This window comes from Apium graveolens, chromosome 4, assembly GCF_009905375.1.
Source record: "Apium graveolens cultivar Ventura chromosome 4, ASM990537v1, whole genome shotgun sequence".
NCBI lineage: Eukaryota > Viridiplantae > Streptophyta > Magnoliopsida > Apiales > Apiaceae > Apium > Apium graveolens.
In genome coordinates this window covers 245,892,695-245,901,127 of record NC_133650.1, presented here as the reverse complement: position 1 = coordinate 245,901,127, position 8,433 = coordinate 245,892,695, and the positions used below count along the sequence as shown (strand labels likewise).

The 8,433-nt window shown below is 38.5% G+C and overlaps 1 non-coding gene across 1 annotated transcript; it reads left to right on the top strand.

Moving 5' to 3' along the window:
• Positions 1–4,311: 4,311 nt before the first annotated feature.
• Positions 4,312–4,418, top strand: LOC141723227 (small nucleolar RNA R71). The gene has a single exon (XR_012576213.1). It is a non-coding gene; the product is annotated as a small nucleolar RNA R71 (small nucleolar RNA).
• The last annotated feature ends 4,015 nt before the right edge of the window (positions 4,419–8,433 follow it).

The following is an 8,433-nucleotide window of genomic DNA, read 5'->3' as shown; positions in this document are numbered from 1 at the left end:
TATCTTATATGTTAGCTACATACATAAGATGAATAAGCACAACCAATACTAGGATATCAATCAATCACCACACACCAAGATATCGAAATAAATTAATTATTGAAATTCATAAGTAAATCCGCTAGAATCCTATGACAACGATTAGCCCATAATCGAACTCATCGTCACCATGGGTTCCAATAAAAGCATGGTATAAAACAAGGTCTTAATAAACTAAATAATAATCAAAGTACGAATAAACGAGATCTAGGTTCAACAAGAACAAAACGAGCATCCAAAGTTACAACTAATTTAAAGAATCACAAGTTGAAAATAAGATCTTCTTTTTCGGAGTTGTTCTGTGCTTCTAGGCCTTCTCCTTGGTATCCCAATCTTCCCGGATGATAAAAACCCTTTTTTTAAGTATATATACGCCCCTAGTGGACCTGGACCCTTAAAATCATCAAATTCCACTCAAAAAAGGCTTTTTCAGCGAAATCAGCGACCAGCCGTGCCCTGAGCGGCCGCTCAACTCTCCTGAGCGGCCGCTCAGCTCTCCTGAGCGGGCACTCAGCTCTCTGAGCGGGCGCTCAGCTACTGACTGGAAAAATATTCTGATGAATCTTGTTTTGACCATAACTTGAGTTCTACTCGTCAGAATTAGGCGATTCAACTGCCCACGCGAAGCTATGGAGATTCTCTACAACTTGACAATGGCCTTGGATTCCAATTCTGATCACTGTTCATCATATTTCCTTTAAAAGCTCTTTTCTTCATTTAACTGAAACCTGAAATGCAATAACACAAAAACACATCAAAATACCAACAACTTGAGTCCAAAACACCAATTTAAGCTTGTAATAAAGCATTCCAAGTGGATATAAAATCCACTTATCACACCCCCAAACTTGAATCGATGCTTGTCCTCAAGCATAAACAGACTCAAAACTACAGAACAAACCTAATGCATGAATGCAACTACGTGAATGCAACTAAATGATAATATAATCGATCCCCTCAGAATAACTATAACCAAATGAATTAGCCAATGCCTCTAAAAATGCAATGACTTTAAACAGAGCTCGAATAAATCCCACAAACCAACTCACAAACCAGAAACGTGTGTGTGTGGATTCTTAACAGATATACTCTCGATACTAGATCAATAACCATAACTTATCTATCATCGAAACAATCAAAAGTTTATAAACAGAATAGACAATAAACACATTATGACTCACAACACCTCCTTTCTACTAGAGTTATACAAGGATTCACACTATTATTGAACACATAACAAAGATGCTTATTTGATCGTGCAATTAATGAGGTCCCAAAAGACTTATACAATAATACCCATGTAGCGAGCGTTAGGTTAGTGGATCCCAGGCTATAAAAGCCTTAGGTCACTAGGCACAAAGTCCCCTAAAACTTAATAACTCGAGTATTAAAGAGCTCACTCTTGATCAATTATGCATAAACACGTACTTTTTTCTTTCTTTTTTTTTTCTTTTTTTTTTCTTTTTTTTCTCTTTTTTCTTTTTTTTTTCTTTTCTTTTCAACAATTCTTGAATGAGTGTGTTTCGCTCCATCTCGTTCAACCCTAGATTACTCATAAAAATATGAGCCGGCTACTAGCCATTTGACACCTAGCCTTACAACAACTAGCAATGAAATCCAAGTTTTTCTCCAGATAAAAAAAATCATTGTTTTTACGTCATTACGAGAATATCACAAATTCTAAATATAACCAAGTGATTAAATCTCAACAACAAACAAGTATGATCATGATCTAGATCAAAAACAACCCTATAAGACTTTGTGAAAATATTTGTTTCTGGCATGCAAATCAATTTATTAGGACTTAAACATCCCTCTGTTCGTCATCACCACACTCAAATCAACATCAACTTATCAAATATCATAGTTCATCTTAAGGGATCATGCTAAATATGCATGCAAATGCAACTATATTAAATTACATAAAAACAAACAAATATGTCCTAAATGAACAATCATACAAAAATATGAATGAACTACAACTAAACATGCAACATGAATCTATATGAATCTATATGGACACATACTACTAATCCTTACATTATCATCCCCAAACTTAAAATTTTCAATGTCCTCATTGAAGGTAATAATAAGGATTTCAGGCATACCTAATTAGCGGGAGATTCACCCTCGTCGGGTGGAGGATCAGGTGGCCAATCAACTTCGCCACTAGTGTCTCGGAAAATAGTACCGAAAGCGTGTGTCAAATCTTCAGCAAAATGACGGTGAATGTCGTGCATGGCCTCCATACGCCTAATTACTCGCCTGTACTGCTCATCACCAACACCAGTCCTATCAACTACCTGCTGCACATGAGAAGAACCCTCTATAGGCACTGGAGGATCCGTTCGGCTACCCTCTACATCATCAAAGATATATCCCAACCCCTTGTCAGGGGGTGCACTTAAGAATGAATAACTCAAGTGATCTGGTTGTCGGTTGAGCTCAGATATGGGAGCTTCTTGAGTAAATGGTTCAAAACGCTCCTGAGAAATTTTCAGCTCTGCTAACCCAAGAGAATCAAATGGCATATCCAATTTCTTTTCCCACGGAGGTGCATTCAAAACCTGCAGTTGCTCTACTCCTCCTTCATCTTCAAAAACTAAGTCGACCCGCTCTATTTTAAAGCACTCTTCTGTTTCTGTGGGTAACTTTATTGCCTTGAACACATTAAAAGTGACCTTTTGATCATAAACCTTCATCAAAAGCTCTCCTTTTTGCACATCGATCATAGTTCGGCCTGTAGCCAAGAATGGTCTTCCCAAGATAATGGGAATCTTCTTATCTTCCTCGAAATCAAGAATTACAAAGTCAGCAGGGAAGAAGAGTTTATCCACCTTGACCAAGACATCCTCCACTATACCTCGTGGATAAGCGATAGAACGGTCAGCTAGTTGCAATGACATGTATGTTGGTTTCAGATCAGGCAGACCAAGCTTCTTGAAGATAGATAAGGGCATCAGATTGATGCTAGCTCCTAAATCACATAAACACTTGTCGAACGACAAGTTTCCGATGGTGCAAGGAATAGTGAAGCTTCCAGGATCTTTAAGCTTCGGAGGCAACTTCTGTTGCAGCACAGCACTGCATTCCTCCGTGAGAGTAACGGTCTCTAAGTCATCGAGATTCACTTTTCGAGAGAGAATACCTTTCATAAACCTCGCATAGCTAGGCATTTGTTCAAGAGCTTCAGCGAAAGGTATGTTGATATGAAGTTTCTTGAATACCTCCAGAAACTTAACAAATTGCTTATCCAGCTTTTTCTTCTGTAGCCTCTTAGGAAAAGGAGGTGGAGGATAGATCTGTTTCTCCCCTGTATTACCCTCAGGAGGAGTGTGTTCCACAGTAGTCTTCCTTGGTTCCACCTCTACTTCCTTCTACACATCTTCTTCAGCCAAAACTTCAGATTCTGGAACTTGAGACTTTTCAGGCTCTTCGTCTTGCTGAACTTGGGGGCTTGCGACCTTTCCAGACCTTAAGGTGATGGCGTTCATCTGTTCTTCAACTTCCCTCTTGCCTGGATTTGTTTCTGTATCACTAGGAAGCGTTCTTGGTGGTTGATTCAATAAGGCATTAGCAATTTGCCCTATTTGGTTCTCCAGATTCTGGATAGAAACAGCCTGGCTTTGGCATATAAGAGCCTGGTTTTTGCATATAAGCCTCAACTCCTCCAATTCAGATTTTTCATTCGAAGATAGACCTGCATCATTAGTTTGTTGTTGAAGTTGGAGTTGTTGTCTTGGTGTAAATTGTTGCTGAAAACCAAGAGGGTTAAATAGCTTATTTGCAAACTGCTGGAACGGCTGTTGCATCATATTCTGATTGTTGCTCCAGCTGAAGTTAGGATGATTCCAGTTGTCAGGATAATAAGTGGCAGGAACTGGCTGTTACGATCTCTGAAAGTTGCTCACAAACTGAGCTGAGTCACTAGATATAGCGCATTGCTCTGTCGTATGCGGACCTGCACACAGCTCACAAACACTGGTTATCTGCTTAACACCATAGTTAGCCAGAGAATCGATCTTCATAGACAACGCCTTTAGTTGAGCAGTGATAGCCGTAGCTGTATCCACCTCAAGAACTCCTGCTACATTTCCCTGTGGACATCTCTGGGTTGGATACTGATATTCATTAGCAACCATCAGTTCAATTAGATCATAAGCTTCCTCATAGCTCTTTGCACATAATGCTCCGCCTGATGCTGCATCAAGCATGGGTCTGGACTGTGCTCCCAACCCATTGTAAAAACAAGTGATGATCATCCAATCAGGAATTCCATGATGAGGACACTTCCTAAGCATCTCCTTGTAGCGCTCCCAAGCTTCACATAGCGATTCTCCCATTTGCTGCATAAATTGAGTAATAGCGTTCCTCATTGCAGCTGTCTTCGCCATAGGGAAGAATTTAGTAAGGAATTTCTGAGCAAGATCCTCCCAAGTAGTAATCGAACCAGCTGGTAGAGAGTGTAACCAGCTCTTAGCCTTGTCCCTCAGAGAGAATGGAAACAGTCTCAACTTAAGAGCATCTTCGGAAACGCCATTGAACCTGAAGGTGTCGCATATCTCAATGAAATCCCTAATGTGTGTATTTGGATCTTCCGTTGGAGAACCCCCAAACTGGACTGAAGTCTGTACCCATTGAATTATGCCAGGCTTGATCTCAAAGGTATTAGCTGTGATAGCTGGCCGGACAATGCTAGATTGAATGTCATTGATCTTGGGTTGAGAAAAGTCCAACAAGGCTTTCGTTCGTGCTGCTGGATCTCCCATTGTAATGAGTAACTGAAACACAAACAAATAAACCGTGAAAGTAAAAGAATCCGAGTCAGTGAACTTTAACGACCACTGATGACAAGCACATAAACTAAAAATTAACACCGAGTCCCCGGCAGCGGCGCCAAAAACTTGTTAGGGCGAAAACACGCGCTAATATTCATGCAAGTATACGCGTTCACAAGTAGTATAAGATATAAATCAGATTCGTTCCCACAGAGACTGGTTTAGGTTAAGTTCAATTTATGTACCTATGCAACAATGTATGGTTATCGCTCAATGCTAAGACAAATAACAAATTGGGTTTTTATTAAACTAAGAGATTATACTAAATAACATTAACTAAGAGAATTGAGGTTGAATTACTATATATGACAAACATGGGATTCTAACTTCATTACTACTTCATTCAAAGTCATTATTCTTAACCTTAGCATGTGATGGTGATAACACTAATCAGATAACACGAAACTGATAAACGCCAACTTTCGTTGCACGGGTACCATTCTACCAGACATCCACAAAAGAGATAGAAACTGAATAGGCACCAATTATATTGAGACCATATATGTCTATGAATTTGACAACATAACGGTTTAAGCATAAGTTATCTATCTTGATTACATAGGGCAAGTAAAACGGTTAGAGTTACCTACGAATCATGCATACACATACATGAACCTATGCTAGCATGGCAAGTTCTAAACCTCTATATTCACTGTCACTTCAATAGAGATTAACACGCTATCTTATATGTTAGCTACATACATAAGACGAATAAGCACAACCAATACTAGGATATCAATCAATCACCACACACCAAGATATCGAAATAAATTAATTATTGAAATTCATAAGTAAATCCGCTAGAATCCCATGACAATGATTAGCCCATAATCGAACTCATCGTCACCATGGGTTCCAATGAAAGCATGGTATAAAATAAGGTCTTAATAAACTAAATAATAATCAAAGTACGAATAAACGAGATCTAGGTTCAACAAGAACAAAACGAGCATCCAAAGTTACAACTAATTTAAAGAATCACAAGTTGAAAATAAGATCTTCTTTTTCAGAGTTGTCTGTGCTTCTAGGCCTTCTCCTTGGTATCCCAATATTCCCGGATGATGAAAACCCTTTTTTTAAGTATATATACGCCCCTAGTGGACCTGGACCCTTAAAATCATCAAATTCCACTCAAAAAAGGCTTTTTCAGCGAAATCAGCGACCAGCTGCGCCCTGAGCGGCCGCTCAACTCTCCTGAGCGGCCGCTCAGCTCTCCTGAGCGGGCGCTCAGCTCTCTGAGCGGGCGCTCAGCTACTGACTGGAAAAATATTCTGATGAATCTTTTTTTGACCATAACTTGAGTTCTACTCGTCAGAATTAGGCGATTCAATTGCCCACGCGAAGCTATTGAGATTCTCTACAACTTGACAATGGCCTTGGCTTCCAATTCTGATCACTTTTCATCATATTTCCTTTAAAAACTCTTTTCTTCATTTAACTGATACCTGAAATGCAATAACACAAAAACACATCAAAATACCAACAACTTGAGTCCAAAACACCAATTTAAGCTTGTAATAAAGCATTCCAAGTGGATATAAAATCCACTTATCACTCACTTGGAACAAAATGTAATTCTACAGTACTGTTCATTACATGTTCCCTTATGAAGTGGTACTTGATATCTATGTGCTTTGTCCTTGAATGTTGTACTGGATTTTCAGTGATGGCAATTGTACTTGTGTTATCACAGAAAATAGGAATCCTCTCAACTTGCAAACCATAGTCTAACAATTGCTTTTTACTGAACCAGGACACAAGCTTGTTTCCTAGAAATTGACAGGTTCTTGTTGTACTTTTTCTATCAATTCTACAACCTGCATAATCTGCATCTGAATAACCAGTTAGATCAAAACCAGAATCTCTAGGGTACCAAATGCCAAGTTTTTGTGTTCCCTTGAGATATCTGAAAATTCTCTTAATAGCTATTAAGTGAGATTCTCTAGGATCAGCCTGAAATCTAGCACATAAATATGTAGAAAACATTATATCTGGCCTACTAGCTGTTAAGTACAAAAGTGAGCCAACTGTGCCTCTATAACTTGAAATATCCACAGACTTTTCAGTAGTGTTTAATTCAAGCTTAGTTGCAGTGGCCATGGGAGTTTTTGCAGATGTACAATCTACTAGATCAAACTTCTTTAAAAGATCAAAAATGTATTTAGTTTGACTAATGAATATTCCATCACTAACTTTCTTAACTTGTAAACCAAGAAATTAAGTTAGTTCTCCCATCATACTCATTTTATACTTACTTTGCATCAGTTTGGCAAACTTTTTGCAAAGTTTCTCATCTGTAGAGCCAAAAATAATATCATTTACATAAATTTGAACAAGTATACTAGAGCCATTAACATTTCTGAAAAATAAAGTTTTATCTACAGTACCTCTTGTGAAGTGATTTTCCAAAAGGAACTTTGATAAAGTGTCATACCAGGCTCTAGGTGCTTGCTGCAGTCCATAAAGTGCTTTCAAAAGATAATAGCCATGATCTGGAAAATTTGGATCTTCAAAACCAGGAGGTTGACTGACATAGACTTCTTCCTCCAAACCTCCATTTATAAAGGCACTTTTGACATCCATTTGATAGACCTTGAAATTGGAATGGGCTGCATAGGATAAGAAGATTCTGATGGCTTCAAGTCTTGCAACAGGAGCAAATGTTTCATCAAAATCTATATCTTCTTATTGACAATAGCCCTTAGCAACCAATCTAGCTTTGTTCCTGAATACTATGCCATTTTCATCCATCTTATTTCTGAATACCCATTTGGTGTCTATTGGATTCTTTCCTTTAGGCTTGGGCACCAGCTTCCATACATTATTCCTTTCAAGTTGGTTTAGCTCCTCCTGTATAGCTAAAATACAATCAGGATCCAACAAAGCTTCTTCTACCTTCTTTGGCTCTTCCTTGGAAAGAAATCTACTGTATAGACATTCTTCTTGAGTTGCTCTCCTTGTTTGAACTCTAGAAGGAACATTACCAATAATAAGCTCAAAGGTGTGATGTTTTGTCCATTTTCTTTGTTGAGGTAGATTAGCTCTTGATGAAGAAACCTCATTGTTGTCTTGATGTGTGATTGAGTTTTGATTGTTAGAAACTCCCCCTGAGTTTGTGGATCTTTGATTTGAGAAAGGGGAACTTTCTGTAGGTGATCTATCTTGACTTCCTGCTCCTTTTGATAACCCGATGGATGGTGAATTTTGGGTACCGACGGATGAAGCTGGTTGTCTCCCGACGGATAACGCAGATTGCCTCCCGATGGATGAAGCATTATGCAACTCGACAGATGTTGAGTTTTGTGCTTCGTTGGTAGTAGATTTATCTATATTATCCTTAAACACTATTTCTTGATCACTTTCATCATCACTGTCATCACTAACCATTTCCACATTGTCAAATTTGAGGCTCTCATGGCAATTTCCATCTTTCAGTCCTTCAATCTTTTTATCATCAAACACAACATGTATTGATTCCACAACAATGTTGGTTCTTAGATCGTAGACTATGTATGCTTTACCAACAGCATATCCAACAAAATTTCCTTAATCTGCT